This window comes from Mustela nivalis (assembly GCF_964662115.1).
Source record: "Mustela nivalis genome assembly, chromosome: 7".
Lineage (NCBI taxonomy): Eukaryota > Metazoa > Chordata > Mammalia > Carnivora > Mustelidae > Mustela > Mustela nivalis.
The window spans coordinates 12,264,542-12,290,330 of NC_139026.1; the positions used below are offsets into that span (position 1 = coordinate 12,264,542).

The 25,789-nt window shown below is 43.2% G+C and overlaps 1 long non-coding RNA gene across 1 annotated transcript; it reads left to right on the forward strand.

Annotated features, from left to right (window-relative positions):
• The first annotated feature begins 4,066 nt into the window (after window positions 1-4,066).
• Window positions 4,067-13,467, forward strand: LOC309868753. Its single transcript, XR_014313830.1, has 4 exons — window positions 4,067-4,344; window positions 6,895-7,098; window positions 10,613-10,661; window positions 13,281-13,467. It is a non-coding gene; the product is annotated as an uncharacterized lncRNA (long non-coding RNA).
• Window positions 13,468-25,789: the final 12,322 nt, after the last annotated feature.

Genomic DNA, 25,789 nt, shown 5'->3' on the forward strand with positions numbered 1-25,789 from the left:
AAAGGGGACCCACTTCTCACCAGCCACATTTTGCTGGCATCTCCAGGTCACAGTATAAGGTGGGAAGTCAAAGGTATTAAGTTTTCTGTTTATGGGCCCTCCAGGCCCTGGCTTCACATGGAGATACAATCTTTTCCAATTATGGGATGCATTCTATTCCCATCCGCATCTGAGAAAGGAGTTTCTGACCCAAACTACCTGACTCTGATCCAAACTCCCACATTTCACAATACACTTCAGCTCCAGGCTTACTGCTCTGGGTTCTCTACTACCTATTTTCTTTCCTCCTTCTTTTTTCTCCCTAATGCTTTTGAACACAGGCATGTTCTCATTATTATAAAAATATTTTATCTGTAATTTCCATGCAGTTGGATCAGAGAGAAGTTTCAGAGCATACTCACACCTCCAAATTGGCCTAGAGAGCAACCTTCATTGCTCTTCCTACCTTTCTATGAACGGGGTCTGGAAGGTTCATACCACACCCCCTTCATTTACAAGTAAGTAAGCAGAAAGTAAATGATACAAGGCTTCCTATGTTTGCGTTTCTAACAACCCTATGCAGGGAATGGCTTTATTCTCATTTTATGGAAGAGGCACCAATCTGATAGGTTAAGGATGCCCCTGTGAAATTAGATTGTCTCACTCTGACTCTGACTCTCATGAAACAGGGCGTCTGTCAGCACTGTATCGGTGTGAGGAAGAGAACACACACACACACGCACACTCATGCCTATGTTGCACACTGTAGATGTACTTTTCGGTCCATGCTGCCAATCACACGTTGAAAGGATCTTTAGAGCTTGTCAACACCATCATTTACTTTTCAGCTGCTTCAACAGCGACAGAACTGCTCTCTAGTCCTTCCACTTGATTGATGGGAGAAATCAAGGCCTTTGCAGTGGGCCCCGCCTATTAGCAGGCTCTAGGAGAGGGTGCCCTGTGCCCCTTCCCACCCCCTTTTTTTTTTCCAGAAGCCAAGGGATGCGGAGAGACAGGGAGCACCGAATCCGACAGTAATGGACTGTAATTTGAGTTCTCAGTTTATTTTAACTGCCCGGGTGTGATTGCCTGTGAAAATGGTTTGATTTTATGTTCTTTGTGAAGCTGCGTCAAGCCCCATTTGAAATAACTAGGGCCTTACTTTCTCTTGCCTCTGCTCAGAGTGGAGATGAGTGGAGTGGGGAGAAGGGAGGGTAAGCTTCCAAGAGAACATGCCGGAAAGAATGCATAGTAACCACGTGCAGAAGTGAGAGGGCAGATGGAGAAAGCCAAGCTATAAATCTGCCCTCAGGTGACCTGCAGCCTTGGCAGATAACAGGTGGAATATGCATCTGGCACTTTTTATATCTCTCCTCCAATCAGCAGCTGCTCTGTTGGGTCTGGCCAGGCGGGCATGGGATGAGATCTGCTCCATTTCCAGGCACAATGATAATTCATAAAGGAAAAGTAGGAGAGGTCCGAGGTCAGGCCTACTAACCAGGGCACCATAGAACCCACAGGAGAAGTTGCTACTGCTTTGTCCAAGCTATTTTTCACACAGGCAGAGCTCAGAACTGTGATGTCCAGTTCAATAGACACTGTCCACAGGTAGCTACTGAGCACCTGAAATGTAGCCGAATTGAGATGTGCTCTAAGTATAAATTACACACCAGATTTCAAGAGCTTAATGTGATAAAAGGTAAAATAGCTAATTAATAGTGTACGCCAGTTTCATGTTGAAATGGTTATATTTGGGATCTATTGGGTTGAATAAAACATACCATTAAAATTAACTTTTGCTCTCTGCGTTTTCTCAGTGTGGCTACTGGAAAATGTGAAATTACCTGTATGGTTCACATTACTATTGGACTGTGCACAGTTGACAACACTGTCCCCTTGAGGAAGCAATATTGGAATGCAAGAGAGTGGGAGGTCTATTATCATAGGAATTTCTTAAAACAAACCGAATGTTTCACTAAAGTGAATCCTTCAACGCCGTTGTATTTTTGTTCAATTAAGAGAAAAATCCTTATGCGATATGGATATCAGTGAGGCCTCTCTCTAGCTGTTGAGATTCAAATTAATTTGTCCAGATGACTTCTAACCCATGGTCCATGGAAGTCTCCAATTTCTGCTAATAGTGTAGGGAGTGCAGGAAGGAGCTTTCCTGTTTGGGCCCCTGTGGCTCTTGGGCCCTTTCTGCATTTCTCCACCATCAATCGGTACAAGGAATGTCCCCATTTGGGGTTTCTTTCAAAAAGAATTCACACATAGAGCATTCATGACTTTAGAAGGTTGCGTAAATACAGGAACAGAGGGGCTTCCTGGGGAAAAGTCACATTAAGCTGTGCAGAGCCTTCTACCATTTGGCCCATGTACTGGTCAGGGGTTGCTGGACTGTACTAGGGTAACTCAAGGTCTCAGAGTCCTATAAGTTACTTCTCACTAGCACTGCAAGGCTATGGTACATACAGCAGGTAGACTGTGATTCTGCTCCATGGGTCTCTCTCATTCTAGGATTCAGGCTAAAGGGGTAGCCCCTAAGAGGGAGGCTGGACATCATAAAGGCCTCGTGCTTGAAGGTGGCAATTCCTTCTGCTCCCATTCCACTAACCAAAGCTGACCCCACTGGGATGGAGAAAGGACTTCTCCACAGGGAGGTGCTGCAAGTCACATAGCAACAGACTCCAGGGTCAGTTTTACTCACAGTCCATTGGCCAGAACTAGTCACGTGACTCCAGTATACCCGCAGCATTTGGAGGCAGGGAAGCACCAGCCATTCGGTTAGAACTGTCTCTGGCATCATCTCCACCTTCTGTGGTGGCTTCCAAGAGCACAATGCTTTAGATCACAGCTGACTCGGTGGTCCTTCCAAGACATGAGTAGAAGTCCCCAGTGGACCTTTTGAGCCTTTGGCTCACAAAAGACACCAACAGACCTTAAGAATCCCTTAGAGAGAAGACTGACTTCTCAGAACTGTGGCCATATGTTCTTCACTGTCAGGGTTACCCACTACCTTTCTTCTATGAGTCCTGACAGCCACTGGGATGGTGGGCTTAGAGATTACCCAAAGCCATCTCTGACCCATTGAGGAACCTACAGTGGGTGGTCGATTGGTGGTCAGCCGTATACGTACCAAGGCTAGGAGGCTACAGAGAACATAGCAGTAGTGAGAATGTGTGACAGGGAATAGCGGCTTTGGTACTTATGCCCTGAGTAACATAAGAGAAGTCTTTCTTTATATGTAATATGGTGACAGTGATCTTTGCCAGGTCTGCCCCGGGAGGGTGTTGAGAGGCATGTGTAAGGAGTGTGTGAGTTGTAAAATTCCTACACACGTAAGGCCAGAGCATTGGATGGGCTGGAGTGAGAAGGGCTACATTTCTCAGCTCTGCCAGGGACTCTCGAGTACCCAGAATATACCTTCAAATGTTCTGGCAACTGTGAAGAGATTCCGATTAGCAAGACAGTCCCTGGACTTGAGAAGCCTGAAAATGAACAGGAGACAGCATACCCATATAACTAAATGACCAGTAGGTACAACCAGGCTGCAGAGGGAAAGCACTCAGGAACAGCAGCTTTCAAGACTATGGAGCTGGAAGGATCATGGTCTAGATTTTCAGAGATGAGGAAATGAAGAGGAGGAGGAAGAGAAAAGAGCAAGAAAGAGAGAGAGAGAGTATCAGCAGCTCATTACTGGAAATGGTTAAACAACCTCTTAAATCTCATGACTCTCCAAAATATGTTGGGCATAAACTGGCATATTGTAGGTGCTTTAATTAGTCAGGATATTTAACACAAGTTGCTAAAACAACAAACCCCAAAATAAATCTCAGTGGTTCAACACAACAGAAGTTTGCCTCTCACACCTTTGCAGTTCCATAAATGTCAAATGGATCAAGTGGGTAGCTCTTCCCCAAGAATTCACTTGGGAGCCCGCACATCATGTGGCTCTACTGTCACATCACCGAGTTCTTCACTCTTGGCCATGTGGCCACGGGACAGAGAGTGTTTATGACATCTAGAGAAAAGGACCAAGCCTTATCTTCCCTCTTTCATTTTCTTTTTGCCTCCCTTCTCCCTCCCTCCTTCCTTTCTTCCCTACTTCTATCCATCCTCCCTCTGCCCCTTTTTCTAGCAAATTACTGAATATCCTGGTAAATAATGCTACATGAGTGAATAATGATGCTACATGGGTGAATAATGAGAGAGGAGGAGGACAGCCTTAAGTGAGGGTTGCAAGTGGACCCCTTTCCAGCACAAGTGTCTTCTTGCGGTGCTGGCATTGGAGTCGGAGATGGGGAGAAGTCAGCCTGTTCTCATTCCACATCAACAGCCACTAGTAGAAGAATGCCCAGGTTTCAGGTATGTTGATAGACCAAGTCACACAATGTTAAAACAGAAACAAACATTTAATGTGGGAAGATGTGGCAAGTCAGAGAAATAAAGCAGTCACCAATGGACCTGCTGAGGCTGGACCCAGCCTCCAGACATGTTGTAGGGCTCTTCTCCAGTGCCCCATGGTCAGCGTCCTATCTGAGCCTCCTGCCCTGAGCCAGAGAGAGTCATGGCCACAGCCACCGTCACACCTGCCACCTTCAATGTCACTTTTCCAGTGGTTAGCGCTGAGTCCCCCACGTGGCAATCTCACTTGGGCAACCCCAAATGTAGCTCATTTTATTATACACTCATAAGGATGGCTTTATGAGTTCTTAATTGCTGCAGTAAAGGCTTGATATTTAACGCCAAACAGTCAGCGTTGCAGGATATCGTGTGGGCGGAATTGGGAAACACACACACACACACACACACACACACACACACACACACTAAGATGGAGGTTACAGTCCCCAGGAAGGTACTCACCACCTTTACTAAGATGGAGGTTACAGTCCCCAGGAAGGTACTCACCACCTTTACTAAGATGGAGGTTGCAGTCCCCAGGAAGGTACTCACCGCCTTTACTAAGATGGAGGTTACAGTCTCCAAGAAGGTACTCACCACCTTTACTAAGATGGAGGTTACAGTCCCCAGGAAGGTACTCACCACCTTTACCATCCACACTGGTGGCCTTGTTCTTCTCTCTCTTTGCACCCCCACCTGCCTTTCTGTGCCCTTCCTCCTCTCCCCTCATGCTGGAGGATCCGAGCAACATTGACTAGATGGGTACATTTGTGAGGTGCATGGCCATGACCATCACAACCCTCCCATGAGGTGTCTGCCATTGTTCTGCCTGGAAAATGAGGGTACAAAGGCTCTGAGGGCTGAGGGCCTTTGTCTGAGGTCACACAACCAGTCGGCAGCAAAACTGGGATTCAGTTTGAATCTAGGGCCAGTGCTAATTCTGTGGTTTAGCTCCAGTGCTCACCTCCCATCTGGCTGTTAATTTTAATACCTGCACCCTCACTTAGTCCAAGAGGCTTGGGGCCTCCAGCTTCACCAAAGGATAAAGTACAGGACCAGGAGGGAGGCAGCTTTGTCTTACCTTTTGTAATAAATATATTATCTCGCCTTTATTTTCTTCCTGTTGATTAGTGGATTTGCACCCCCCGCCCCCGCCATATTCAGGATTTTATCTGCAATCTGTGAGATGGGTAAGCAGAAGCAAGGGAGTCCCGCATCCCGGAGGCCCACTTCCAATCCAACTGGGTAGCTCACCCTTTGTCCTCTGTGTTGTATTCTTGCTGGTGTGACCCTTCATCTTTCGTCCCAAAGCCTGGGATGCCCAGTGCCACTTCCACTGGCTTATCCTAGTCTACTTTATCTTGAAGGCCCAGCTTAAACGTGTCCTCCTCTGAGAAGTCCTCCTTGATCCTGCTTAGCCAAACTTGATCTCTCCTTATACCTGACCTCTGTTGTCCAGTTGGCCCTTTTCAACCTTGTATTATAGGGAGGGTGTTTGCAACTCATCTCACCTGTAAAATTTTACAGGAGAAGTAGGCGCTGTGGTAATTACCTGGACTTTGGAGGCAGAGAGACTTGGGTCCACAATGGTGGTTCTGTTATTTATGAGTTCCGTGACCTCAGGCAAGGGACATAGATCCTCCAACTCTCAGCTTCTCCAGCCCCAACATGGAGGCTGTGACATCTACGTCACAGGTGCTGTGGGTGCCAAAGAAGATAGGGGTTGGGAACACTTCAGCAACACAGTGTCTGACACACAAGAGGCTGGCACATAGCGGGTGTTACCACCTTTGTTACTAAATAAATGTGGATTTGAGTCCCAGCTCCACCTCTTCCTTTGGCTTTAAAGATCTCCTTGAGCCTCAGTTTCTTTATCCTCAAATAGGGATAATAATGCTTCTCTGATAGGAGATTAAAAGATATAAGTAAAAATGCATGGCATACCTACATAAAGTAGGTATTCATTAAACATTTATGGAATGGATTAATAAATTAATATGCAGTCATAATGGTGGTAGGGGCCACAGTTACCTCTGGCTTATTCAAAGGTCATATGACTACTTACTAAAGATCTTACAAAAAGTCAGTGAATAACAATAGCAACCATTTACACACCTCCATTATACAAATATTTAAAAACAGTATCTGATAACCCTATGAGACAGTAATTATTACCCTCAACAAAGATCTGGCAAATTTGGGGTTCAGGCTCTTAACCACTACATGAGGTTGCCACTCATGAGATGGGAGAATTCAGGCGTTTTGAGAGTCAAAACACTGCTCGTACAAATGGTAGTTAAGGCAGCTCAAAATAGCTTAAGCCAAAGGAGAACTTATGGTTCATATAGCTGGGAAGAATATAGGATTTCTCTGAGAACTGAGAGAAATTCTGGAACCTTATATTCCCCAGGACCCCAAAATTAACCCACCCAATTTCCCCCTGTTAAAATTTGCATATCATTTAAGTGCAGAATCAAAGATTCATTATCTTTCTCTTTTTCTTTTCCACAGAACACTAATTGCTGCATTCTCAGACTCCCCTGAATACTTTGTTCATAAGAAAGTACTGGCCAGATTTTGCCTCCTATGGTAGCAGTGCTTATCTCTGTAATTATATGCAGACCAATTCAGCATCTGGTGCTCAAAAATATTTCTGAATAGATTGATGGATGGATCAAGAAATGGATTGATAGGCACATGGATAAATGGATAGAGGTAGGTAAACATAAATGAATGGATGGATGGGTGAATAAATGAGTAGATGGGAAATGTATTGATGGATAGAATTGTGGTTGGGTGAATGGATTGAAGGGTGGATGGACAAAGATAAATGAATGAAGGGAGATAATTTCATGGATAGACTGATGGATGGTTTACTGAATGAGCGGAGGTGTCGGTGAACAGGTAGATGGAGAATGAGATGGGTAGATAGATGTTAGAAGGGCACCTTTCCCTTTCAGCACGTAGAGAAGTTTAGTTCCTCCTTGTATAAATAAAATATGGAGCTGGAACGATTTTCCTTCATTTTATTTTTTTCCATGATAATTCTGTTAGAAGACATCAGGACCAAGACGGTGCTTTCTTTTGATGGAGGCTGAGAAAATGCAAGCAAAATGTCTACCTGTTGTAGTTTTTATATTGCTCGTCATAATGTGTTTGAGTATCTCACTGAAGAGGAAAAGGAAAAACAGATTTTATATAAACATGTGACAGTCCATTAATCTTGACTTGCCTCCCTCTTGGATTCTGAGACTAATGCTGCCCACATGGACTAGGGAGGGAAGAAAGCTGGGAGGAGAATGGAGCAGGAAGATGGACTCGTTTATCACTTATTATCATTCCTGGGGCAAAACAACACCCCAAGAATCATATCCTGCTTTCTCCCTTTAACTCGCTGTCTGCTGCACTCCTACCACAAGGCTCAGTGCCTTCCTCTGCTTCAGCATGAGCAGGAACAATTCTGGATCTGAGTCATGAAGTAAAGTATGTTCTTAGAATTAAATGTAGCCTCCATGTTCTAGTCTGATTAAGCTGGAAGGGTCACTACAGTCATGTTAGATGAATATTGTTTTGAAGTGATGCAATGGGAAGGAAAGGCAGGCAAATTTGAAGTTGTGTCTGAATTCTTTCTCTCACTGAGTGAGGGACTGCTGTTTCTAGCAACATCGTAAACCAGGTGCCTCCTACCAGTACTACTCCCCAACCCTCCTGCTGAAAACATCTGTCACTGTTGGATGAAATATTTTTACATCTTTTTGAATGCTTTCTTTGAGCTGGCAAGAAGTGAAGTGATGCTCATGATAAGGACATAGAAATATAAGCATAGCACCGAAGCTACCTTGTTCCTGGAGGACATTTTCTGATCTTTGTGAAACTTGATTTTAAGTTCTTGCAGCTCTTCAGGCTGGAGACAGAAGACAAAACCCAAAGCCCACTCAAGACAAGGTGATGTCTATTGTAGGATCTCCCCCAATAAAACTGGGCTCTGCAGAGTGTTAGTATGCTTTAGCGCACAGGGGAGTTAGAAATACACGTCCTAGAGAATTGCAAAGAACTTTGCAACAAAAACAAATTTGCCTAAGCAAACCTTAGCAATAAATAAAGAAGAAAAATATCTCATGAGCAGTTACAAACAAAAACGTGTCATCATCCAGGTTGCAGTCAGAATTCACTCTATCTGTTGAATTTCCAGATAAGAATTCAGTTTAAAATGGTCCTAGCTTTGTAGACTCTATCCCTATGCACTTGACAGAAACCTAGGCAAATCTTCTCTGGAATAACCCAGCCGAAATTACCTCGAGGTAAAGTGTCCAGGAAAATGTGCATATCTCAGTAAAGTAAGCCACTAACTTTTTGTAGTTTTTTATGGGCTAGACTTAACTTTCTCCCTCAACCCTATAGTTGTCATCTTTCAAAATGGAAAGCTCTCAGTTGAGTCCTAGATAATACAGCTTTCTTTGAAAGAAGAAAATAGAATGGATGATAAGAATAAGAATGAGAAAGAAGAAGAGAAATGATACACATGTCCAGGAAGAAACATAATTTACATGACTGTTACTATACTGCTGGGTAGACAGCCTGTGGCCAATTTCAATTAAAATAAATAATACTGAAAAGGGTACCTTTATGCTCAAATATTTGCCCAGGTTCTTTTTATTTACTTGGAGTAATTTCCTAAAAGTACAATTACTGAACTGAAATGAGTGAATATTTTTAGGTCTCCTAATTCTCAATGAAATAATTTAACCAAAGAGCTTTAATGAACCTCAGTGAAGTAAAATATAAGGAATTTAAGGTTATTTTTATGAAAGGTAGGGAGAAATGAAGAGTTGTAAATGCATTGCATTTTGATCTGACTAATTCATCAAATATCTCTCAAGCTCATGCTTTTTATCAAGGAAATCCTAGGTCCTAGGGATGCAACCATAAAAGAAACTCACAATCCTTGCCCTTCAGAAACTAACCATAAGTAAAACGAGGTAGATAATTAATTGTATACCCATACTTGGCACTGTGCCAGCACCTAGTAGCTGCTAAGTAAATATTTGTTGAATTAACTACACAGAGTAGTTAGCACGTAACGGTGCCATGGTAAAGACGTAGGATTTATCAGTTGGGCCAAGCAGCGACAGGATGTGGGTTTGATCAAGTACTCAGACACCCAGCTTCCAGCTAAAAAGTCAGTGTCCTGAAACAAGACCTGAAAGATGAAATTCTATCTTCTACTGGGAGCCTCCTTGCAGAGACATGGGAAGTAAATCCCAGTGAGCTTGGGAGGTGATGGAAAGTGGAAGCACATGGCACTTTGAGTTTGAGACGTCATGAAAATCCCCAAGATGCAAGGCAACGTGCTGAGCTGCTAAATACCTCTCGTCTCAAGAACTTGGAATTGGCTCTTTTCCATGGCTGGACCACTCTTCTCTAAGAGCCATGGCCTGTGGCTTTCACCCCTGCACTCCATGCAGATCTAATAACACCTTCTCAGAGAGGATCGTCTTGGCCCTCTTGGTACTCATGTCCTTCCTTATCCTGCCTTAAATATATCAGGTGAGTACTATTCTTATTTGTTAAATGTCAACCCCCTTCACTAAAAGGTAAAGGAGAAGGGTCTTTGTCTCTTTTGTTCACTCTGGTAACCACAATGTTCAGAACAACTTTGTAGTTTGCCACAGAAGCTCTGCCCAGTGTCCATACTTAACAAGACTAATGCTAAGATGTTATATGTTCTCACAACACAAAAGGGACTCAAGGAATTTTTGGAGGTAATGAAGATTCTACATATTACCTGTATTGTGGTGATGGCTTCACAAGCATATGCGTATGTTCAAACTTATCAAATTGTCTACATTAAGTATGAACAGCTAATAAAACTGGTAAAAAAAAAAAAGAGGCTCTATGGATATTGGTTGAGTGAATAAATGAATGAATAAGTCAATAATTTTGCCTGGAAACCCATCTTATTTAGCTACTTAGCTCTTGTAGTAACTGCCATTCACTAAGTGCTTACTGTTTTCAGGCACCATTTGACTTTTCTTTGTACATTATTTCATTTAATCACCCAAGAAATTTACGCAGTGAGCCCTACTTGTATCTCATTTTATAGATACAGTGACTGTATAAGATAGAGAGGTTATAAAATGTTCTTGGTACAGTGGCTTTTACTTGTTTTTGTTGCTTTATTTAACATTGAGGAGGGTTTGTGTGTCATCTTAATTATATCACATGACAGCTAACACAGCAGAGGAAGGCTTCGGAGAGAACGCAGGATTTGGAATCAGGTAACCTGAATTTTATTTTATTAAAAAAATTTTTTTTTAATTTCTTTTCAACGTAACAGTGTTCATTTTTTTTGCGCCACACCCAGTGCTCCATGCAATACGTGCTCTCCCCAATACCCACTACCTGGTTCCCCCAACCTCCCACCCTCCGCCCCTTCAAAACCCTCAGGTTGTTTTTCAGTGTCCATAGTCTCTTATGTTCACCTCCCTTTCCAATTCCCCTCAACTCCCTTCTCTTCTCCATCTCCCCATGTCCTCCATGTGTGACCTGAATTTTAGCTCTGAATTCTAGCTCTGAAGCTCTGCTCCTGTCAAACTGTGACCTGGGTGGGAGCCTCAATTTCTCCATCCATAAAATGGAAGTTCCTTCCTGTCTCTCCTGCTCTACAGGGTTATTGTGAGCATAATGTAAATTAATAAATGGGAAGGTTCTCAGCAAGCTATAATTTGCTAAACAAATCTGTCTATATTCTTACAGCTATACCCTCAGGGGAACTAAGTCTGAAAGACCTGAAGTTTCTGAGCTTCCCCGTTTACCTTCCTTTGCATTTTTCATTTGCTTGACTTTGGTGGACGGGATCATTAATATTAATGTTCAGGTTCCATGAATTATGCACCTGAACGAAGAAAATTTTCTTCGTTTTATATTTTGTCTCACTGGCCCAGTGAGATTTTGCCACTAACAAAGACCCCCACAAAAAATGAAGACAAGATATGTGGCCATTCTCACCCTGGGCACCGTCCACTGCCAGCACAAAGTCCAAGCATATGCATATGCCAGCATGCATTTGAGTTTCCAAGGGTTGATTTCAGTGTTCACAGAAGTTCCATTGGGCCACCTACTGACTCAGTACCTGAGGTCAAAAACACCTCTTAGTGGAAATCCAGTTACATCTCAGTCAATGGTTTGTCTGTTAATGGACCTTGAGGAGGCATGTTGAAGATCTAATCCTAAAAGGATGAGGGAAGAGCATATATATTTGGTAACTTACGATGTTGCCTCAACATCTCCACAACCATCAACAAGGTATCAAGGGAGGTGGAGGGAAGGTGCCTGTGGTAGACAGAATAATGCCCCCACCCCGAAGATGTCCACATGCTAATACCCAGAATATGTGACTATGTTACCACACATGGTTAACAGGTTGTAAACAGAATTAAAGCTGCTGATCAGATGACTTTGAGATTGGCCCATTATCCTGGATTATCCAGTGGGTCTAATGTAATCACAAGAGTTTTTAAATGGAGAAGAGGCAGAAAAGAGTATGTCAGAGTGATGCAGTGTGGGACTCAGCTTGCTGTTGTTGGCTTTGAAGATGGAAGGAGGTCAGGAGCCAAGGAGTGTGGGCAGCCTTTAAAAGCTGGGAAAAGCAAGTAAATATGTTTCCCCCTAGAGCTTCCAGAAACAAATTCTGTTCTGCCAACATCTTGATTCTAACCCAGTGAGGCTCCTTTTAGATTTCCAACCTCCAGAACTATAATGCAATAAATCTGTACTCTTTTAAACCACTAGGTTTGTGGTTTATTGGTTACAAGAGCAACAGGGAAATAATACACTGCCAATGCTCTGAACCTCCCCTGGAAGTTTCTGATCAGTGACTGTGGCTCATTGCCCCAAAAGCTGCAATACTCCATTGTTAAACCAATCTGGACGTTACAAGACCAAAGACATGATGAGAACACTAAATCAGTGAGCTGGAGGTCTATGTTCTCTCTGAATCTCTGCTTACTCATATCTGAGAGGGTTGGACATTAGTCTCTGTAGGAACATTTTGCCTCTGTGGCTTGAGACAGAGACAGAGACAGAGACATCAGTTCTCTACAGCCACTGGGTCCATTCTTACCAGGAGGGTAAGAATGGACCCAGTGGCTGTAGAGAACTGATGTCTCAACACCAAAATTCTTTTTAGGGATACAAGAGGCATTTCATAATGCTGCTGTATCTGATATTCATTGCTGCACCAAAAAAATTGTCCCAGAACTTTCAGTTGAGGACAACGAACACGTGTTATCTCACATAACACATGGCTGAGGCCTCTGGGTGCACGTTAGTTGGCTGCGTCTGGCTCATGTCCCTCACAAGGCTGCAGTCAAGGTGTTAGCTGGGTCCACAATCAAGACTTGACAGGGGAGGATCTGTTTCCAAGCTCCCTGGTGTGTTTAAGTGGCTGCTTGGTGGACTTCAGGTCCTCACTGGCTACTGGCTGGAGATGTGACTTCCGTGCCATGTGGCCTTTTCATAGAGCAAATCACAATAGGGCAGCTGGCTTCCCTCAGACTGAGTAATATCCAAAGTGGCTTATGATCCTTTCTCCTGTATTCTGAGAAGGGAATTAGCGAGTTCAGCCCACACTCAGTTGTGGGGGGTAGGGGATGACACAAGAGCATGAACACCAAGAAGCATGGTTCATGGTGGGCCATCTCAGAGGCCACCTGCCTCAGACGCCCTCTATAATATGTGTAATAGGATGATGAACGGTGAATATCCCCAACTACTACAGAGGATAATGAGTTTGATTCTTGGATGAGGGAAAAATCATATTTTACTGTGGCTGGTTTGACCAAAAGTTAGGAGATGGATCTAATGAGCCTGAAGTCATGTCTTTAAATCTCTTTCAGGCCTACCACCTTCAGCCTGGCCTGAAGCTGCTGAGGGTGAAGGATGGGAACGTTTCTGTTCTCACTCTCAGACAAGCTGGCATCATTTCACACCTGGATGACTGCAAGAGCTCCTTAATGGCCTATTGCCTTTTAATCTTCCTCCTTTCAACTCATTTTCTACAAAATAGCAAGAATATCTTTAAAATAAATTATGCCACTCCTCTGCTTAGATCTTTCAATGGTTCTCATTTATTTAGGATAAAGCCTGAAATTCTTACCAGCCTACAAGACCAGCATGATGATTTGGCAGCTGCCTATTACTCCAGTCTAGTTTAAGTCTTCTGTTTCCCCCTTACTCCTGGCTTTCTCAGCACTGGGCCCTGCTTTTAGTCCCTTGAAACTATCCAGTTCCTTCTTGCCCCAGGACCTTTACACGTGCTATTGCTTCTGCCTCAGATAGGCCCTTAGAACTCTACCTGTAGTTTTTATCTATTTAAATGCCATATCTTAAAGTGGTGTGATTTATAATTATACACATGGCTTCCTTATTTAAGGCCTATCTCCTTCACTTGAGTCAAAGTTTCAGAGGGGAAGACCCATACCTCATATGTTCACCACTATATATCATCATCTTTAAAAAGTATCTAGCACGTACAAAACTGGTATACAGTTACTGAGTGAATAAAGAGAATCCAAGAGTATCCAATCCTTAGCCTGGACTAGCCACATCTCCTTCCCACAGGTCTTATAAGATCAATATAGAATGAATGAAGAACAAAGCAAGGGACTTCAAGTTTAACTCTAATAAGCAACATTCAGCCACATGTAGGCTCTCCTTTTCTCCTATACTTGTTAGCTTTAAATATATCCTTGGGTGGGGCCCCTGGGTGGCTCAGTCTTTGAAGGGTTTGATTCATGACACCGGCTCAGGCACTGATCTCAGGGTTGTGAGTTCAAGCCCTGTGTTGGGCTCCATGCTAGGCATGGTGCTTACTTAAATATAAATAAATAAATAAATAAATAAATAAATAAATAAATAAATAAAATCTTGAACCATTCAAGTTGAAGGACTAGTGTGTCTATTTCCTGCCATTGTTCAAATATGTATGCTACTTATTTCAATGAAACTAAAGACACCACAGGAAAAAGATGTAGGGGAAAAAATAATTTGCCCCATGGTAGAGAGCCAAGCTTACTAAGGCTGCTCACAGACCTATCAGTCTAGGGTAGCATCAATGGGCCACATTCTGTCTCTTGGAAGTAATGAGAACATCCAAAAGGGAGAGAAAGAAAGATGTGAGGCTGTGTCATCACTGACCTGCAGGAGGAAGAAAGAGGAGGACATGTGCACTATATAATCTCCCCATTTCCTTGAAAGTGCTACCTATTAGGATCCTGGTTCTCATAAAATAGGATGGAATGAAGCAATCCAGGTCATCCCCCTCCTTCCAACTCTTCCTTCTCGATGTGGGAATGCTGTGACCTTGATCCTGCTACATCTTTGGGAAGACAGGAAAGCAAGAGGGATGGATTGTGCCCTGGACTTTTCTTCTTAGAGAACAGCAATGACAGTTACTCGCATACAGCTGCTCCTGTGTGTGTGGAAAATGGAGGCGTTACCTTGGGTCTTTTATTCTTTCCCCTTAGATGGCACTTTAAATTTTGAACAGGGACTTCACATTTATTATCTCCTTTGATCCCTATAGCGACTCTGCAACATTGATTGGGATAGGACTTTAATCCCATTTGAAAGATGAATCAATAGACTTAGGTCTATTACATATTTGAAAACATTGCCAGCATGAAAATATTTTGGAATAACTTTTTTTTTTTAGAGTCTATACGTTTTAAAAATGATACTTCTCAAAGTATTAGAGGTCTAGCATTCTTATTAACTTATGCAGGTATTTGTGAAAATACTATGACTGTGATTGTTGAAGATCAAATTTTTTCCTCAAATATTTCTCCACTTTTCTTCTTCTTCTTTATCTGCCTGCCCCCTTGATTTCCCTGTCCTTGCTGAATGATTCAATCTTAAATCTATTAGTTGAGACAGAAGAAGGTAGGCATCAGCATCTGCAGACAAGAGAACGCAGTGTTCTGGGATGAGTAGCCAAGCCCAGGGAGTGGGGGAGGACTATATATGAGGGCTGCCCAAGCAGAATAAGTTGAGCCTGATCATGCAAATCAGCAGCCTGATGTGAAGTGTCTGGGCCTGAAGCATGTGGAAAGGTTGTCCTTGTCAGGAAGAGTCATTCCAGGTGTGCCAAAGGGGGCATCCATAAAAAGGAGCAGCCCAAGTGTATCCATTCAGGTGGGCAAGGGCAGCTACCTAACCTGGGAATTCAGAACCATAACAGGATAAAGAGCATAATCCTAAGGAAGGGCAGTCCGTGGGGAGTGTTATGTGAGATAGGTTGGTAGGACTAGCTTATAGCAGAGATTGAGAGCATGAACAAAGTGGGGAGAGGTGCCTGGCAGTGGGTGCCAAACTGAAAGCATGATCCTTAAGGGTATGTCTATATGTGGGGCTGGCTCAGGGCAGGGGTCTCCAAGACCTAGCAGGGTAAGACAGGTGATCATACAGTGTGGTGGTCCCTCGTGGGGTACTGGAATTCAAATGGAATGAAGGGCCCATGTGCTCTGGGAGAGGCAGTGAAGATGGGAGATTAGATGTGTAGGAGGAATTGACCAAATAGAAGTAAATGAAGTAGGGCCAATAGGAACCATTTGGAGAAGGGAGATACAAATCTAGAAAGAAAATGAAAATGAAAACCATAGTGTTGTAGTACAGTTGGAGCAGATTCGTGGTTTTTCAACTAGATAGATAGAAATGTGAATGTGTGATATACACACATACATTCCCTGGGTCTGTCCACCGAGAAGATGTAGGAGCAGCATCACCCCAATAACAATGAGCACACCTAGAGCCCATATCTTGGTTTCTTAATACCATTCTTAATACCATTTCTTAATACCACTAGAAGAAGCTAGAATTCATTGGGAACTATCTAATTTCAAGGGTGGGGCAGGGATGAGATCACAAGATGAAAAGAAAACTCCTTGTGACATAGAGAAATAATATGAGCATATTAAAGGGGCACAAACCTAGCTTGAATGGAATACTGCTGGTCAAATTCGAGATAACCTGAGTAACCACATAAATAATAACAGCAATAAATTATAACACACTGAATAAAATAGAAAACCATGAATTCACATATGATAAAAATGACTTAAAAGTTTGATGACAATGAGTTTTAGTAGTTTGGGGGTGGAGTCTTTTGGGTTTTACAAATAAAGAATCATGTCATCTGCAAAGAGAGAGAGTTTGACTTCTTCATTACCAATTTGGATACCTTTTATTTCTCTTTGTTGTCTGATTGCTGTTGTTAGGACTTCTAATACTATGTTGAACAAGAGTGATGAGAGTGGGCATCCTTGTCATGTTCCTGATCTCAACGGGAAGGCTGCAGGCTTTTTCCCATTGAGGATGATATTTGATGTGGGTCTTTCATAGATAGATTTGATGAAGTTCAGGAATGTTTCCTCTATCCCTATACTTTGAAGTGTTTTAATCAGGAACGGATACTGGATTTTGTCAAAAGCTTTTTATGCATTGATTGAGAGGACCATGTGGTTCTTCTCTCTTCTCTTATTGATTTGTTCTATCACATTGATTGATTTGAGAATGTTGAACCATCCTTGTAGCCCAGGGATGAATCCCACCTGGTCATGGTGGTTAATCTTTTTAATGTGCTGTTGAATTCTGTTTGCTAGGATCTTGTTGAGAATCTTAGCATCCATATTCATCAGTGATATTGGTCTGAAATTCCCCTTTTTGGTAGGGTCTTTGCCTGGTTTGGGGATCAGGGTAATGCTGGCTTCATGGAAAGAGTCAGGAAGTTTTCCTTCTGCTTCAATTTTTTGAAACAGCTTCAGGATAATAAGTGTTATTTCTTCTTTGAAAGTTTGGTAGAATTCCCCAGGGAATCCATCAGGTCCTGGGCTCTTGTTTTTTGGGAAGTTTTTGATCACTACTTCAATCTCGTTACTAGATATTGATCTGTTCAGGTTGTCAATTTCTTCCTGGTTCAATTTTGGGAGTTTATAGTTTTCCAGGAATGCATCCATTTCGTCTAGGCTGCTTAGCTTATTGGCATATAACTGTTGATAATAACTTCTGATGATTGTTTCTACTTCCTTGGTGTTCATTGTGATCTCTCCCTTTTCATTCATAATTTTATGTATTTGAGCTTTCTCTCTTTTCTTTTGGATTAGTGTCACCAATGGTTTATCGATCTTATTGATTCTTTCAAAAAACCAGCTTCTAGTTTCATTGATACATTCTACTGTATCTCTGGTTTCTACCTCATCGATCTCAGCTCTAATCTTGATTATTTCCCTTCTTATGTATGGAGTTGGTTTGATTTGCTGTGGATTCTCCAGTTCTCTAAAGTGTAGAGACAGCTGGTGCGTTCTGGATTTTTCAATTTTTTTGAGGGAGGCTTGGATGGCTATGTATTTCCCCCTTAGGACCACCTTTGCTATATCAGCCACAGCAACTTCTTTCAAGATATGTCTCCAAAGGCAAAGGAAACAAAAGTGAAGATAAACTTTTGGGACTTCATCAAAATCAAAAGCTTCTGCACAGCAAAGGAAACAGTCAAGAAAACAAAGAGGCAACCCACGGAATGGGAGAAGATATTTGCAAATGACAGTACAGACAAAAGGTTGATATCCAGGATCTATAATAAACTCCTCAAACTCAACACACACAAAACAGACAATCATATCAAAAAATGGGCAGAAGATATGGACAGACACTTCTCCAATGAAGACATACAAATGGCTATGAGACACATGAAAAAATGTTCATCATCACTAGCCCTCAGGGAGATTCAAATTAAAACTACATTGAGATATCACCTTACACCAGTTAGAATGGCCAAAATTAACAAGACAGGAAACAATATGTGTTGGAGAGGATGTGGAAAAAGGGGAACCCTCTTACATTGTTGGTGGGAATGCAAGTTGGTGCAGCCACTTTGGAAAACAGTGTGGAGATTCCTTAAGAAATTAAAAATAGAACTTCCTTATGACCCTGCAATTGCACTCTTGGGTATTTACCCCAAAGATACAGATGTCGTGAAAAGAAGGGTCATCTCTACACCAATGTTTTTTTTTTTTTTTTTTTTTTAAAGATTTTATTTATTTATTTATTTGACAGAGAGAAATCACAAGTATTTGACAGAGAGAAATCACAAGTAGACGGAGAGGCAGGCAGAGAGAGAGAGGGAAGCAGGCTCCCTGCCGAGCAGAGAGCCCGATGCGGGACTCGATCCCAGGACCCTGAGATCATGACCTGAGCCGAAGGCAGCGGCTTAACCACTGAGCCACCCAGGCGCCCTCTACACCAATGTTTATAGCAGCAATGGTCACAGTCACCAAACTGTGGAAAGAACCAAGATGCCCTTCAACAGACGAATGGATAAGGAAGATGTGGTCCATAGACACTATGGAGTATTATGCCTCCATCAGAAAGGATGAATACCCAACTTTTGTAGCAACATGGACAGGACTGGAAGAGATTATGCTGAGTGAAATAAGTCAAGCAGAGAGAGTCAATTATCATATGGTTTCACTTATTTGTGGAGCATAAAAAATAGCATGGAGGACATGGGGAGTTAGAGAGGAGAAGGGAGTTGGGGGAAATTGGAAGGGGAGGTGAACCATGAGAGACTATGGACTCTGAAAAACAATCTGAGGGTTTTGAAGGGGCGGGGGGTGGGAGGTCGGGGTACCAGGTGGTGGGTATTATAGAGGGCACGGATTGCATGGAGTACTGGGTGTGGTGCAAAAATAATGAATACTGTTATGCTGAAAATAAAAAATAAATTAAAAAAAAGTTTGATGACAATGGCATATGAACATAGTGAATAAGTACTTTTCTATAAAATACTTCTTAGTTACAAAAGGAAGAGGAGTGACTTTATGGTGAGGAAGCCTAGCAGATGCAGGCTTAATCAAGGAATCAAAGAAAGCAAATGGGCTCACCCACCACCTGGTGGGATGCAATGAGAAAAATGCAACATTGCTTCTACAATATTTCTGCCAATGAACCATAACCTGAATCTAATCATAAGGAAATAGAATATAAGCCCAAAATGAGAGACATGCTACAAAACAAATGACCAGTATTCTTCAAAAGTTTCAAGGTCATGAAAATCAAAGAAAGATTGAGAAATAACCGAAGGAGACAAAAATCATGCAAAAGTAGATGCAAGGCATGATTAATAACGGAGTGCTTTAACGATCAGGAAAATTGCTGGGACAACTGGAGAAACTTGAGTGGATGGTGATGATGTATTAATGCTGATTTCTCGATTTAAGGGATGTGCTATGCTTCTGAAGGAGAATGTCCTTGTCTATAGGAAATATGCACTAAAGGATTGGGGTGAGTTGGACATCAGTTTGCCAACGTACTCTCAAATGGTTTAGAAAATAAGATGTCTGTATGTGTTTGTCAAATTTTTTGTAAGTTTGGGTTTGTTGTAAAAATTTTCCAAAAGGGTAACTGGAGGGATAATGCCTCATTGTTAACAAAAATGCCCAAAGTCTTTGCTTTTGATGAATCACACTGCTGTCTTGCCCCACCCTGACTTCTAATCAGAAATCCTAATTTGCAGCCATGAATGAAATGAAATGGTAGGAGAGGAAAGACGTATTCCTTACACGGTTGAATAGACCAAATTTTACAATCTATAGATTTCCTGGGGAAGAGGATGACAAAGAGGATCTTAGTAACAACAGTTAACTGCTAATCATTGCTGGGAGTCTTCTGTTTTTTAGGTGTTAAGCAATGTGTCTTCCATTTATTAACTCACCTTAGTATTTCCCACATCCCCCTGTGAGATAGGTTTTATTAATCCCATGTTTTTATGGACAAGACCACATAGCTGGTAAATAGCAGAGTTGAGATTCAAACCCAAGTTGTTTAACTCTTGGGTCCACAATTACCATGCTGATAATTATAACAATTTTGGTGGTAATAGTTAATATATATGAAGTAATTAATGTGTTCCAAGCACAGCACTAGAAGCTTATCTTGTTTAATGTTCCCATAAACCCTATAAATTAGGGTTTCCAGAGAAATAAAATTTGACCAGTGGTGCTCAGTACATGGGGAAGCGGGAACTCAAATGCCCATCTGTGTTGACACCAAAGTCTGGTCTCTAAGCAATTACACCACATCGTCTGTGTGTTGGTGGAAGTCAGTAACTCTAGAACTTTACTGTGCTTTTCACTGTTCCTCACGAGGTCTGTATTCTTTGTATGAGACCATTTAGGAAAAAGTAGTAGAGATATGGTTTGATCTTTGTCAAACTCTGTCAGTAGCTGCCATGTTTAAGTGATTCAACACTGTGAGTGGTTGGTCAGTTAGTCAATACACTTCTGTGTGACCTTTCCTAGCAGAAAACTGACTTTGAAGGTCCCCCTAGCAGTAGTGATCACGCAGTGCTCTTGTAATCCATTTTTTTCAAAGGCCAAGCTGATCAAAACCTTCTAACAGGGAGCCAAGTTGTTTCCCGAATCTTCATCTAATGGGCTCAGAAACAGCTGTACTTTGCAGAATTGCCTGTGCTAGGCTGTCATTTCTGCAACAGAACGACTGGCAAGTGGGATTTGATCAACAACTGTGTATAAATAAAACCCAAAGTCAAAGGTAGCCCTCCCTGTTGTCTCAGAGTTTCAACAGAGGTCACAGAGACCTAGCATAATGGGTAATGGGTACCCCAGTATCCTAAAATAAGAGGCCATACCCCCTACATGGTACATGGAAAGGATCTGAGAAAATTGGTTCTGCCACTGAGATCACTTATCTCCAGCCTGTAAAGATGTCGAATTGGAGGTATTTGGAGAACAGAGCCCTTTGAAGAGGGCTATTGGAGTGCTGCAGGATCTCTCTTCCTCTTTCCCTTCGAGCTGAAAATGTCAAGGACTGCACCTCTTGACATTAAATTAGATGAGAGAGGGTTAATGGGACCACACTGACAATTTGCCCTGTGTCCCTGAGGACTGAGGGAAGATTAGGGTGGCATGAAAAGCTGTGAACCGACAGTCAGTAGAATTCTAGCATGTGAAAGCCATCCTTTCACTGATGGTGAGACACAGCTGTGGATGTCCTTGCCTCAGACACCAGCCACAACTAAGGGATCTTGCCTGGGCATCTCAGGAGGATTCTGTCTAGGTAGATGTACCTCACTATGCCCAGTAAGAGGATGGACTCCCAGAAGACTGAGGGCTGATGGGAAATGCAAGGTTGTCCCCCAGAGAATATACTGATTTTAGTAAAGGAATTGCCCTGCTGGGAAATCCCAAGGAAAGCACACAAAAGTAGTCTAAGAAAGAAAAGTCACTTTTAACTGCTCACTAAGCTTAGACCCCAAAACCAGCTTTATGAAATCAGCCACATAAAACTATGCTCCCCTCCCGCAGTCCTTCTTTATCTGAGCTGGCCCTGGTAACAGAAGCAGCTGGTAACAGAAGCAGCTGGTGGCCAGTGGAACCAAAGGCTATCAAGAGAAAGACAAGAAGTCAACCATACCCTCTGTCCCCACTGTGCACCAACTTGAAAGCTAAGGTAGGGGATGAACTAAAACGTGAATCATATTTAGCCTTACATTGCATTATTCATTTGAACAATGTGAAATTGTCATTTAAATGGATCAAAAATTATCAAATAGTAACAATGTCTCATGGTTTAACCTAAAACACAAGATTGGATTAGATAGTTTAACTGCCAAAATGAAATTTCTCTTGATATTGTAAGAAACTCAAAAAGTTATGGCACACACATAAGATTCCCTGCAGGATCAGGGTAATAACTCACCCATGAGCAGGCTTTGAGGCCAGTGGGAGAAAGAACTAAGCTGTATTACAGTTGCCTTCATCGAGTCCAGTTCTTTCCATGTAATAGGAACACCTGCAATGCATTTTCCTACTGGAAAAAAAAAAGATGACCCCGATATGTTCATGAGTTAATGTGCTTGGTAAGAGTAATTCTTTAACAAACTGATTTATTCAGTAAATGCTTATTGAGATATTAGGACTCCTTTCAGGTCCAAGAATACATACCGAGGTGAGCAAGACAGACAGGATCCTTGCCTTCAAGGAGCTCATGTTCTTTTGGAAGGTATAGAGGGCTAGTGACTGCCATGAAGCAAAAAAAATGGATAAATATGCAAGAGCTTTCCAAGATGCTTGAAAATGTTACAAAGAAAACAAATAGCATGGTGCGACCAAGATTATTCGGGACTTGGTGATCAGGGAAGTGCTGTCTAGGAGACAACCCATGATATGAAGGAAAAAAGGAGTCCATCAGTCGATGAATTTAAAAAAAAAAAAAAAAAAGGATCATTCCAGGCAGAAAGGGGCACAAGTGCAAAGACACCAGGAGGCTGTGAAGGACAGAAAGGAGGCCAGTATCCATGGTGATAATCAAACCCTTCCCCTTAACTGTAACCAACATGAAGGCTGAGCCACGTCCCTGCATGTCAGTTTCCCCCATCCCCAGCTTGACACAGCATAGGTGCATAATTCAGGTGCGCAGTTCCTGAATGAATCTCGTTTATTCTGCTTGGGGACCCTGCCCAGGCCGCAAGTCCAAACCAATTCTGAGCAAATTTCTCAGCTGGATGTGACATTTGACCAGTAAGCAGGTGCACAGCTGAGTGCAAACCCAACACCTTACTCAAAGCCCAGGTCCTTCGGGTCCCAAGGGAGCACTTGACTTTCAAGCATAAAGGAAAGAGACACAAGGAGGAGATTGATAAGGATGGAGGACATTTTCAGAAGAAAAAGAGTTCAGAGGGTTGGTCAACAAAACGTCTGACCTTCATTTTTAGTATGAGCCTTCTTATTTAATCATGCAGAACTGCTCCTGAAGGCAGATGTTTTTTGTTTTTTTGTTTTTTTTTTTTTTTTTTGAGAGAGAGAGAAAGAGAGAATGCATGGGGAGGCAGGGGCAGAGGGAAAGGAAGAGACAGAGAATCTCAAGCAGACTCCATGGTGAGTGTAGAGCTGGACACGGGCCTCAGTCTCATGACCCTGAGATCATGACCTGAACAGACATCAAGAGTCAGACACTCAACTGACTGAGCCACCCAGAGCCCCGCTGCTATCCGTTTTTTAATCATAAGGAAACTGAAGCTCAGAAAGGATAACTTTTTTGCACCATAGTCACATGGCTAAAAACTCACAAAGACAGACTTTGAAACCCAAACCAGAGGATTCCCAGCCTGGTGCCCTTTCCACCACAATGTATTCCTCTAAAAGTACAAGCAAAAATGAGACAAGAGACCAACACACGTTGTCTACCCACCGTACACCCCCTACTGTGTAACCTTTAATGCTTTCAGTCTCACAGCGCTGGCACAATTCCCTGTCGGTTAGTCTTCTCCGGGAAGCAGTAGTCAAGATGGAACCAGAAGCCCGAGGCATTCACTGGGTTAAAGGCCTACGGGGGATAAAAGGGAGAGAGCAGGAGTGGATGCGGAGGGTCTCAGACCAAGATGCGGGTCTGGCACCTGTGAAGGGAAGGTGGACGTCTGGGTAGAAGAGCAGGGGGCTAAGGTGCAGCTCGGAGAAAGTCTCAGCCAAATGGGGGCAGCCCCAGAGCAGAGATGGGCTGTTAGAAGAGTCCCACCATGGGCAGGAGTGCTCACTATAGTCCCTGCCACGTGCTCAGTCCTTGGCTGGGAACAACTGGACATCAGCTCTGCCATGGGTCCTGAAGGTGTGACAGCTAGAGCTGTCAGCCAACTCCACTCCTCACAGCAGGTTCTCTTTTGAATAGGGGTCAGGGTGGGCCTTCCCATGGCTGTACAGATACCCACTTTATAAGTGGTGTAACAGGTCCAGGGACATCGGGTGCCCTGCCCAAAATCTCTGTCATTGGGAGAATTGCTTTTGTAAACCAGGTCTGTCCCAAACCAAAGTGTTTTCCGCCACAACAGAAGGACACAGAGAAAGCAGTGAAAATATATGGCGCCTCTGAGGGTCTCCTGCTGTCCCCCTACTCCACCCTGCGTTTCCACACTCCCAAACCTTTATCTTCACAGCCCTACCCAGACTTAACTATTCGAGGCATTTCTTTCTCTTATCCAAGGTCCTAGCCACACAGTGTTGATCTTCAGTTGGTGTTTGTGGCTGTTTATCAACACGGGGTTCATCAACACGGTGACCAGTGTTGATCGCTCTGGGACACATGGGGACGACGGCCCGTATTTGCTCCCTTCACATCATTTCTAGTGAGCAGGACTTACTTGGAATGATGAAATATAAGCCAAAGTGGCGTGCATCACTTTGGGGTGGAAGCAACCCATTGTCAGGGCGCTCTCCCCCGCCACGGAGCATCGCAGAGGCACATGTCCCCATGGCAAGGCCACAGGTCAGGACAGCTTGTGATGGGAGCCACCATGTGGAGGCCAGCTGCTCCAGAGAGGGCCCCACACTGACAGCAGACAGTACAGGAGCGCAAAACGCACTTGTGTTAAGTGACGCAACAAAATCTGGGACGTGTCTGCTCCCGTTCTGTCAAACGTCCTGCTGCACTTGACTTAACAAAGGCACGGTCCCATTGAATCCAAGAACTAGGGAACCCGCAGCGGTTCGCTCACTCCTCCACAGGAGGGAACTCGCTTCCTTCTGACGGGAGCTCGCTCAACCTCAGATTCCCAGGTCCCGTCCACAGAGATCTGTGATTCTCCAGGCTTGGATCAAGGTGTAAGAATCTGTTTTTTTTTTTTTTTAAAGATTTTATTTATTTATTTGACACAGAGAGAGAGAGAGATCACAAGTAGGCAGAGGCAGGCAGAGAGACAGGGTGGGGAAGCAGGCTCCCTGCTGAGCAGAGAGCCCGATGTGGGGCTCGATCCCAGGACCCTGAGATCATGACCTGAGCCAAAGGCAGTAGCTTAACCCACTGAGCCACCCAGGCACCCCTAAGAATCTGTTTTTATGAAGCTTCTGGTGGTGAGTCAGATGTGTACGCACGTTTGGGAAGCACCGTGCCACAGAATATTAAATATAAAGTTCCTGTTTCTTTGAAAGGCTTTGTCACTTGGCAGAAAGGCTTTGCTGCAGGATAGCCCATTGGTGCTGGCAGAATCTGGATTAACACCATGGTCTTTCTCGCTCTTTCCACTGCCACACCGCTTGGAGTCTGAGCTCCCCTGCACATCACCTGTGTGTCCTTGGACAAGTCACTTCACCTCTCGGAGACTGCTTCCTTGCCTAGGAAATGGATAAACACATCTTCTCGGCTGGGTTGTTCGATGCATGAGGACGGGCCTGAAATGAATGCGCTGAAGACATCCAGTAAATGGTGCTTACGGTCACCAAGAAACTAGAGTCCTGAGGATCCCATGAACTTGCCCGAGCTTATACTGCAAGTCTGTCATCAAGGAGGGAATAGACGGTCAGGTCACTTCTGCCTCCCCAGCTACACACCTGGGTAACTGAGG